The sequence below is a fragment of the Macaca thibetana genome, chromosome 18, assembly GCF_024542745.1.
Source record: "Macaca thibetana thibetana isolate TM-01 chromosome 18, ASM2454274v1, whole genome shotgun sequence".
NCBI lineage: Eukaryota > Metazoa > Chordata > Mammalia > Primates > Cercopithecidae > Macaca > Macaca thibetana.
The window spans coordinates 9,669,366-9,679,755 of record NC_065595.1 but is presented as its reverse complement, the minus strand read 5'-3'; the positions used below and the strand labels follow the sequence as shown (position 1 = coordinate 9,679,755).

Here is a 10,390-nt window from a genome sequence, read left to right as displayed (position 1 = left end):
CTTGATAATGACAATAAATGACCGTTACTGGTTTATGTATTTACTATACTGTATTTTTTATTATTGTTTTAGAGTGTACTCCTTCAGATAGGGACAGGCAGCAGAGAAATTCTAGGCAGAAAAAGGTGAGTCCCTGGCAAAGCCCCACACTCAAGCCAAAAAGCCTAAGACCGCAGCCCAAAGTGAAAACTTGCATCCCTGTTTTCCTGCTCAAATGTTGCCTTTTCCTGAACTACGCATGGCCCACCCCACACTCAACCGACAGAGAGAGGAGAAGCAGCTGGACATCAGACTGGGCCCCTTTGGATTGGCTGCTGTTATTCTCCTGATTTTTCAGAAACGCCCATTTCTAAGTTTAGTTTGATTACATGGCACTTGGCACGAGTGACCCATTCTGGTTTGGTCTGGTCTGTTGGGGTCTAGTGCATAAGCTCAGTCCAAAACAATGACGTCCCATAAACTTTATTTCACAAAGCATACAGGAGGCGTGTGGAAGTGGAGTGCATGCACACTATTTTAAATTCCGTGAATCATATTATGCATATACTGTTCTGCAACTTTTTTTGGAACATTTGTTTTCTCATTTAATCTGTGGCAAAGACTTGGTGATTTACTCGTTGAATACACTGAACCAGAGGCGCTCTGGACAAGAGATTTCTGGCATAGCCAAAAGCTTATCAGGCAGGTTCTTGGCAGGAAACAGATGGCACACTTTCCTCAAACTGCAACGAGGGAGAAAACTGGAAGTCTTCATGATGACAAATGTGTCCCAGTTTCACTCCCGAGTACACAGACAGCCATGTATTCACTCCTTTCTGAGGAAACTGACCACCCAAAAAAGAAAAAGCAAATGTAAAGATAGACCCTGTCACAATATCCCCGCATGATACTCACAATACACCAAGCGCTGCCTGAACACACAGAGCTTCCAAATTAGTCTTTCAGAGCCTCATTTTAAAATAGGAACAGACCACGCGGGATCACTGAACATTTGAAGAAACCCAGACATGAAAGAACAAAACAAAGAAACTCACAGGGACAGAGAAAGCTCAGGAAGCAGAAGGAAATATACATATATAGATAGATATTCTCAAAGTTATCAAAAAGAATTTCCTCCATGAAACAACTGATCTTAAAAAAAATAGGAGCATTCAGACAACTAAAACTACTCTGGGAAATTAATGTTATGATAGCAAAAATAAAACATGCAATAGAAGGATTGGAAGATAAAGTTGGGGACATCTCTCAAAGAATAAGGTTAAAAAGCAAAGAGATGCAAAATAGGAAAAAAAGGATACAAAAATAAAGTCAGAAAAGAGATAAGAATTTCCTGGTAGGAGTTCCAGAAACAAGGAACAGAGAAAACAGAGAGAAATATCAAAGACATAATGTAAGAATATCTCTCCAAACTGAAAGGTAAGAATTTTCAGAGCAAAAATTTCCTGTTGAGGGCACAGCACAATGAATAGGAAAAGGCAAATATCAAAGAATATCTTTATAACGTTTCAAAATAACAGGGATAAAAAAGAAGACTCTAAATGTTTCTACAAGGAAAAAATAGGTCATATGTTTCCAGAAGGAGAATTCAAATACCTTGAAGACAATGGGGCAAAGCTTTCATGCTTTTGAGGGCAAATTATTTCCAGTCTAGAAATATAAACCTAGTCTGAAATTCAATTAGGAATGAAAAGAAGCTGAATGCACTCTTCCCCTGGAGTTCTCTAGGCTTTCACTGCAACCTCACCTGGAATTGCAAAACCCTGTGTGATTTAGGCTCTGCTTGATGTGCTGAGAAGGATGGCAGAAATCTTATCTCAGAAGGCCCTGTGAGCTATCTAGAGATCAACACCAACTTTGCAAGTCTGAAGTTCATAGATGTTACCTTACATTTTTGAGATGAGAATATTTATACATGCCCAGCTTTCTATTTCTCTGTTCTCCTGATGCCTCAATAGTAACTCAACATTGCTGCTTAAATATAAACTCATTAGGACTAGACCAAGCCCCAGAGGAGACGGGAAGATGTGGCAAGGGGAGAGTGCTCCACAGGAACCCAGGACGGAGTCTCATCCACTCAAAAAACGCCTTTTGGGCCAGGTGTGGTGGCTCACGCCTGTAATCTCAGCACTTTGGGAGACCGAGGCAGGTGGATCGCTTGAGGCCAGGAGGTGGAGACCAGGCTGGCCAACGTGGTGAAACGCTGTCTCTACTAAAAATACAAAAATTAGCCAGGCATGGTGGTGCATGCCTGTAATCCCAGCTACTTGGGAGGCTGAAGCACAAGAATCACTCGAACCTGGGAGGCAGAGGTTGCAGTGAGCCGAGATCGCGCCACTGCACTCCAGTCCGGGTGACAGAGCGAGATCCTGTCTCAAAAGGAAATAAGGAAAGAAAGAGAGAGAGAGAGAGAGAGAGAGAAAGAAAGAAAGAAAGAAAGAAAACAGGAAAAAAAAAAAGTCTATTGACCGGCCAAGTTAATAACATATTCAAAAGACTTCTACTCAGGAGGCTGAGGCAGGAGAATTGCTTGAACCCAGGAGGTGCAGGTTGCGGGGAGCTGAGATCGTGCCACTGCACTCCAGCCTGGCGACAGAGCGGGACTCCTTCTCAAAAAAGAAATTTAAAAAGACTTCAGCTTGGTAAGGGCTGTGAAGTGAGCACAAGCTAGATTCTCTAAATTTGCTCTAAAATTCTGATTTAATAAGGTATATTTGTCTCATCTTTTCTAGTCTGAGAATCATTCTAAATGATAGGGAAAACATACAAACTTCAGTGGATTTTTTTAAAGGAGGGTTTCCTGATATCTTGGCCGATGCTATTTAAAATCCTTCCTCCTTGTATCTCTCTCTTTTCTCTCTTTTTTTTTTTTTTTTTTTTTTGCGGGGAGTGGGCTTTTGTTTGTTTGCGACAGAGTCTCTCTCTGTCGCCCATGCTGGAATGCAGTGGCGTGATCTTGGCTCACTGTAACCTCCACAGGGGCCACCGGCATGTGCCAACGCGACGGCTAATTTTTGTATTCTTTTGTAGAGATGAGATTTTGCCATGTTGCCCAGGCTGGTCTCGAACTCCTGGGCTGAGGCGATACATCTGCTTCAGCCTCCCAAAGTGCTGGGATTACAGGCATGAGCCTCATGCCTGGCCTTGCTTCTCATCTCTCTAAAAATGTTTTTGTTTTTTTGTTCTGTTTTGTTTTCAGACTTACTGCAATTTAGCACATTCTGAATATTGGCCTTTCTAACAATATTTTTACAGGCCTGGGCTATCCTTCTAAATCTATTTTTGATTAGGTTTCCTTTTTTTAAATTTGTTTTATATTCATGCTTTTAAAATGTGAGCTCACTGAAAGCACATTCACAGTTTGGGGTACTTCTGGCTATTCTTTTATCAGAATCACTAATGATTACATTGATGTAATTCTGGCTTCTGAGAGGTTCCCATTCACTGTATTTGTCAGCAGAAGTAGGAACAAAGAAATGGTTAATAGCTCTCTGCAGGCTCTCTGTCACCTCATGCAGGCTGTAGGATGCAGCAAACCTCCTGAAGGCTGGTGACAAGGGCACGTAATTGACCTCCAGAACAAGTTTTTTTTAAAAATTATATTTATTTATTGAGACAGGGTCTCACTCTGTCACCCAGGGGAGAGTGCAGTGGCATGATCTCGGCTCACTGCAACCTTCGCCTCCCCAGGTAAGGCGATTCTCATGCCTCAGCCTCCTGAGTAGCTGGGATTACAGGCGTGCACGACCACGCCTGGCTAATTTTTGTATTTTTAGTAGAGACAGGGTTTCAACCATGTTGGCTAGGCTGGTCTTGAACTCCTGACCTCACCTGATCCACTGCCTCAGCCTCCCAAAGTGCTGGAATTACAGGCATGAGCCACCGACCCCAGCCCAAACAATTTATATTTTTTCTGTTTTTTTTCTATGCATCGTAGCCTGCTGCTTCCTGGAAGCTTAGGATCTACCCTTTGTGCAGTGGGTCACAATCCCGCCTGCACATTTTAATCACCCAGGCAGCTTTTAAAGCATACCAGTGCTTGGGCCTCACCTCAGACTAAGAGAATTGGTATCTCCGAGGGCTGTGGCTGCACTAGAATGCCAGACAGACCACCATCCTGATGGCTTTGTGATTGAAAGAACACCACCCTAGGAAATGGGCATTATTTGTTGTAACTTTAGTTCTGCTGTGTATGAGCCATGCAACGGTAGACAAGCTCAATAGAGTGGACTGGTTAATATGATTCCCAGAATCCAATCAACCCGGTGTGCATCCTGGCTCTGCCACTTACAAGCTGCGTGACCTTGGGCACGTTATTTAACCTCTTCCGAACTGTGAGCATTAATAACATTATCTACTCGTTGAAGTTTTGAAAGGATTTAATGGGAAAATGTACGTAAAGTACTACAGTGCCTGAGTAAACACTAAATGTTAAAAATGTCTTAATAATTGTTGCTCATTTACTTAATCTCTCTATCCTCCATTATTTTCACCTGGAAATGAGAATAATAATAAAACCTACCTCATAGGGTGGTTCCAAAAATTAAAGGAAATGAAAGATTCCCAGCATTATACCTATAGCCCATACTGCAGCATAGTAAACACTCAAAATGTTGCAGTTGTGATTACTAATTAGCATATGAAAAGCAGCAAAACAAGGCCGGCGCGGTGGCTCACGCCTGTAATCCCAGCACTTTGGGAGGCCGAGGCGGGCGGATCACGAGGTCAGGAGATCGAGACCATCCTAGCTAACATGGTGAAACCCCGTCTCTACTAAAAATACAAAAAAATTAACCAGGCGTGGTGGCGGGCGCCTGCAGTCCCAGCTACTCGGGAGGCTGAGGCAGGAGAATGGCGCGAACCCAGGAGGCGGAGGTTGCAGTGAGCCGAGATTCTGCCAGTGCACTCCAGCCTGGGCGAAAGACCAAAACTCCGTCTAAAAAAAAAAAAAAATTTAGAAAGAAAAGCAGCAAAATAATACCCGTCTGGTCTACACCACCGTGGTGTTGTGATGTGACAGGCGGCGAATCCATACGGGTCTGCAGCAACCTCAGTCCTTGCCTCCTCGGAAGAAAGAATTCGACGGAGGCGCATAAGGCAGAGAGAGAGACCTCGGCAAGTTTCAGAGCAGGAGTGAAAGTTTATAAACACACTTTAGAGCAGGAACAAAAGGAAGTGAAGCACACTTGGAAGAGGGCCAAGCAGGCAGCTTGAGAAAATGCGTGCAGCTGGACCTTTGACCTGGGGTTGATAGGTTGGAGTACTTCCAGGGGGTTGCATCCCTTCTCCCCTGATTCTTCCTTTGGGGTAGGCTGTCCACATGCGCTGTGACCTGCCAACCCTTGGGAGGGGCCACAGGCGCAGTGTGTTTGCGCAGCTTTGCACATGCTCTCTTGAGGCGTTCTTCTCTTACCGAATGTTCCTAGAGGAAGATTATATACAAATTAAACTCTGCCATTTTTCTGGTACTATGTGTGCTTGAGCCCACTCGCCCAAGATCTGATCGAGAAGCTGCTGACCACCAGTTTCAGGTTTTTTTCTAGCTATTGGGAGATTGCCTTTCCCTGGCGCTAGCTGTGACCAATTATTATTCTAGAAAGACAGTTTAATAACCTGCTGACCATCTCCTGATGGTTGCCTGACACCCTTGGTGGTGAGGGGCTGTCTCCTGGCCTGTTCATGTCTGCCTTACCATCTACTCTAAGAGTAATACTCAAATTAGTTCTTGGAAGTGAAAAGCACTGCTGTTTAAAAAAACGTAAGGTATGTGTGTACGTATATAATTTATTTCTAATACAGATGTAGACATGTATTATGAGGTTCACTTTGCCAATCCCTTTCTATGGTAGGTTGAATGTTTCCCCAAAGGTTCACATCCTAATTCCCAGAACCTGAGTGTACGTCACTTTATATAGTAAAGGAAACTTTTCAGGTGTGGTAAAGGAGATGGTGAGATTACTCTGGATTATCTGGGTGAATCCAATATAATCACAGGGGTCACTGTAGGAAGGAGACAGTGTGATCAGAGTAAGTAGTAGTAGACGTGATGATGGAGCACAAAGTTGAATTGGAGGCCGGGCGCGGTGGCTCATGCCTGTAATCCCAGCACTTTGGGAGGCCGAGACGGGCGGATCACGAGGTCAGGAGATCGAGACCATCCTGGCTAACACGGTGAAACCCCGTCTCTACTAAAAAATACAAAAAACTAGCCGGGTGAAGTGGCGGCGCCTGTAGTCCCAGCTACTCGGGAGGCTGAGGCAGGAGAATGGCGTGAACCCGGGAGGCGGAGCTTGCAGTGAGCTGAGATCCGGCCACTGCACTCCAGCCTGGGCGGCAGAGCGAGACTCCGTCTCAAAAAAAAAAAACAAAACAAAACAAAACAACAACAACAAAAAAAGTTGAATTGGAATGAGGAAGGGGCTTTGAGCCAAGGAATACAAATGGCCTCTACAAGGTGAAAAAGGCCAAGAAATGAATTCTCCCAGAAACCTCCAGAAAGAACCAGCCCTGCCAACACTTTGATTTTAGCGAATCGTTTAAGACTTCTGACATCTAGAACTATAAGAGAATAAATTTGTGTTCTTTTAAGCCACTAAGTTTGTGTACTTTGTTACAAACAGCAATAGGAAACGAATATATTTCCCTTGAAGTCAAGGAAAATGAGAAGTAAAAGTCAAGATGGTTGACCTGCTGACTGCTTTGGGGCACAATATGTTCATGACCTTTATTTACTAGTATTTATTTTTTTTCTGAAGTAGAGACATAAATTGATTGAATGGATTTTTAGTGTTTAATTCTTCCAAGAAAAGAGTTGCAAAATAAATTAAAAAGGAGTTTAAAATAAATTAAAAAGGAGTTTAATTTTAAGTAAATTAAAAATTTATTTAAAAATAAATTAAAAAAGAAAGAAAGGAGTTGCAAAATAAATATTTGTTGAAGACTTAGTCTATGCAAAATTTTGTGTAAAATACTATCTGGTAGAAATAAAATTGGACAGCAAATATTACACATTTTTATACAGTGGGAATTTGAATAGATATAACCTGATTATCTCAACACAAGGTCAAAAATACAAATCAATATTGTTTCCTGGTACCTAACAATATAGTTATTTAAGAGTATCAAAATCATCAAAAACATGTTTTTTAAAATTATTCATGGTAATAAAGGAGACCTATGTTGATAGTAGGGATTTATCTAGCTGTTTTGACTTTGTTACTATGTAGGTATGGTTGCCAGATTTAGTAAATAAAAACACAGAGCACACAGTTACATTTGAATTTCAAAAAAAAACATATAATGTTATATATAAGTATGCATATATTTGCAGAATATTTATACTAAGGAAAAATAGTAGTTTATCTGAAGTTCAAATTTAATGGGGCCTCTTATATTTTATCTGGCAACTCTAGCTGTATAGCTATTGGTAAAACCAGTTAATATACAAGCAATCTCTATTTATTTACTTTAGCACATTTATGAAAATCACATCAGAAGAGAGAACTGTAAAATAAAGATCACTTTAATCCCACTAAACATAAGCTTCTGCTTAACCAGAAATGACCATTTATATTATCAGATACCACTGTACATTTGGTCAATTAAAATGCAAATTGAGGCTATTTTTCCTGATGAACATACTTCAGAGATGGATAAAACTCATGAATAATGGATTAATGGTGAAAAATGATATATGGGTTTTAATGACACTGTTACATAAGTAAATCAGTGAAATCTGAAGCAGGAAAAGGAATTAATGGTTGTATAATTATAAGATGCTCCATGGATTATAAAACAGCAAGGCATCTCCTGAGGGGAATTTGGCACACAGCGTCATTTCTAGGAAGTATTGGGGCACACATAACCACATTATATGCTTCCTTCTCTTCCTAACCATCCATTTTATACAGCTGAAATCTAGTTAAATAAATTTCCAAGGCTCTCTGGGGAAAAAAGAAAGGTCACAAAAAGGCAAAGGAAGAATAGCCTCCTCATTTCCTTTAGAAATTTGGGGAAGAGAGTGTAGAGTGAGGGTATTGCTGTCCAGTGTAGCAATAACCAATAGGGAGAGGAAGAGAAAAAAAATCAAATAAACCTCTTTATTTTCTCTTGCATTTCTCCAACAACAAGCCCCTCTAAGACAAATGACTGATGCCATCTATGGTCTAGAGATGACCTCAAACATGAAATCAGGAAACTGTAAAGTATGACCAGCTGTAATCTTTTACAGATGTCAGGGTTCCGGTAGTTGTAGATTTTAGGGAGCAAGAGACCAGTCAGTTGGTAATTTGCAAATAATAGATGTATCTTGACCATCAACAATGTTCAAAAGAATTATTCCAAGATGTTTCCAAGCATCAATTCACAAAATGCACTTGTTTTCGTGTGCTTTTTGATGTTCTTTCCTAACCTTCTCCCCCTTCACCCTCAGCACCCTGGACACAGCAAGCACATGTCAGGCCCCAGTCATAGCCCTTTCTCTGGAGAGTGCTTTTTTAAAATCCAACCATGCTTCCTACTACTTCCCAATTCACCATCACCAGTACTGAGAATCTAGAGGTAGTCCTCATTCGCATTTTTAAAAATTATTCTTCTCCATAACAATATCATTTTGCTCAGGTCTGTGGCTCTATGAAACACAGGTCAAGTGAATTAAATGAAAGTTTTGCTCTTAATAAATACATTTCAATGTAACAAACTGTCTTATAATTTTGATATATTGATCATCAATTCTCAAGTTTGAGAGATAATCATACTTAAATTATCTCAGATTGATGAAAATAAAATGTGCTCTTCATTCACAGAGGAAACATAAAAGATTAGTGATTTGAAGGACAGCCAAAGCAGAGAAAAAGCAAAACCCTACAGGTGGTTAAGAGTTTAACAAAACTATGAGCGGCCGCAGTGTGATTACAGTTTATCATACTTGGTTCTAAAGCTAAAACGAATGTAAAATCATATAATAGATGCCACATTACTGATATTTTTCCTTAATGAGGCCATCTTTTTTACTGTCAAAAATAATGTTGAATTAAAAGCTTGAAATTGTTTTTACTTAAACTTCTATGAGAGTAGTTTCTTTGACATAATCATTTGAGAGGAGGGTGTCTAAGGAGCAAAGAAGTAAGGGTAAGGTTAATATACTATTACTTAAGAAAAGACCAGAAGCCATAAAGACTTCCCAATGCTTCTCTTAGAACTGATATTTCATACAAACATTTATAGATTTTGTGGTTGTTCTACTTTAACAAATTCTATCAAAAAGTATTTGCTCAGCCAAGTGTGGTGGCTCATGCCTGTAATCCCAGCACTTTGGGAGGCCAAGGCAGGTGGATCACGAGGTCAGGAGTTGAAGACCAGCCTGGCCAACATGGTGAAACCCTGTCTCTACCAAAAATACAAAAATTAGCCACGCGTGGTGGTGCACAACTGTAATCCCAAGCTACTTGGGAGGCTGAGGCAGGAGAATTGCTTGAACCCAGGAGGTGAAGGTTGCAGTGAGCCGAGATCGCACCACTGCACTCAAGCCTGGGCAACAGAGCAAGACTTCATCTCAAAAAAATAATAACATTAAAAAATTTAAAAAGTATTTGCTCGCTTTTTCACAGCAATGCTGTGGTTCCCCAGAATACCCTTCTCACCATTATAAGTCATTTTATTATCTTAGGTTACACATAAATAAATCATTTCTTTGCTTCATTGTCTTCCATTACAATTCCCTGAAGTTCATTATCCAATGAAGCGGTGCTATATTTTTTAATACCAGGCATTTTAATGTTGAGTTGTCAGTAATTAGTCTATTGTTTTTCCAGTGAACAAATCTGGATATATATCTCATACAAAATTTACACAGATATTTCAAGTAGGAGTAGACCACAAAAATTGCATTTAACCTGAAAATGTCATTATTACTAATATCCCTTTCCCAACCCTCTCATTCACTTTTTAATGATATCTTAATTAATTTTTCAACTATTTATTGCTAAATCTTTAAAACTTAATTTTAAAAGAGAACAGTATTGTGAGCACCCCCATTGCACACACTAGGATATTTTACCTTGATTTTAGTAAGCATCTCCTAAGAAAAGGATATTCTTCTGTATAATGATGATACCATTATCATACCTAGGAAAATAAGCAATAATTCCCTATTATCATCTAATGCTCAATCTATTTTCAGATTTCCTTAATTTTCTGCCAAATTTTTTCATCGCCGGTTTTATTTTAGTTCTTTTAAAATTTAATGTTATATTCGTGCTAAGTGAAAATTCTGAGCCAATCTTTTATGTGAATATATAAATATATATCCTATTTTGTTTATGTATAAAGGCTTGATTAGATCCAACTAAGACACTGCTGGCCATTTTATAGGTTATGTGTCTACATCATATTG

At 40.0% G+C, this 10,390-nt stretch overlaps 1 long non-coding RNA gene across 1 annotated transcript; it reads right to left on the bottom strand.

Annotated features, from left to right (window-relative positions):
- Positions 1-810: 810 nt before the first annotated feature.
- Positions 811-10,127, bottom strand: LOC126940993 (uncharacterized). Its single transcript, XR_007721032.1, has 3 exons — positions 10,055-10,127; positions 4,979-5,419; positions 811-824 (listed from the first exon to the last, which is right to left on the bottom strand). It is a non-coding gene; the product is annotated as an uncharacterized LOC126940993 (long non-coding RNA).
- Between the last annotated feature and the right edge of the window lie 263 nt (positions 10,128-10,390).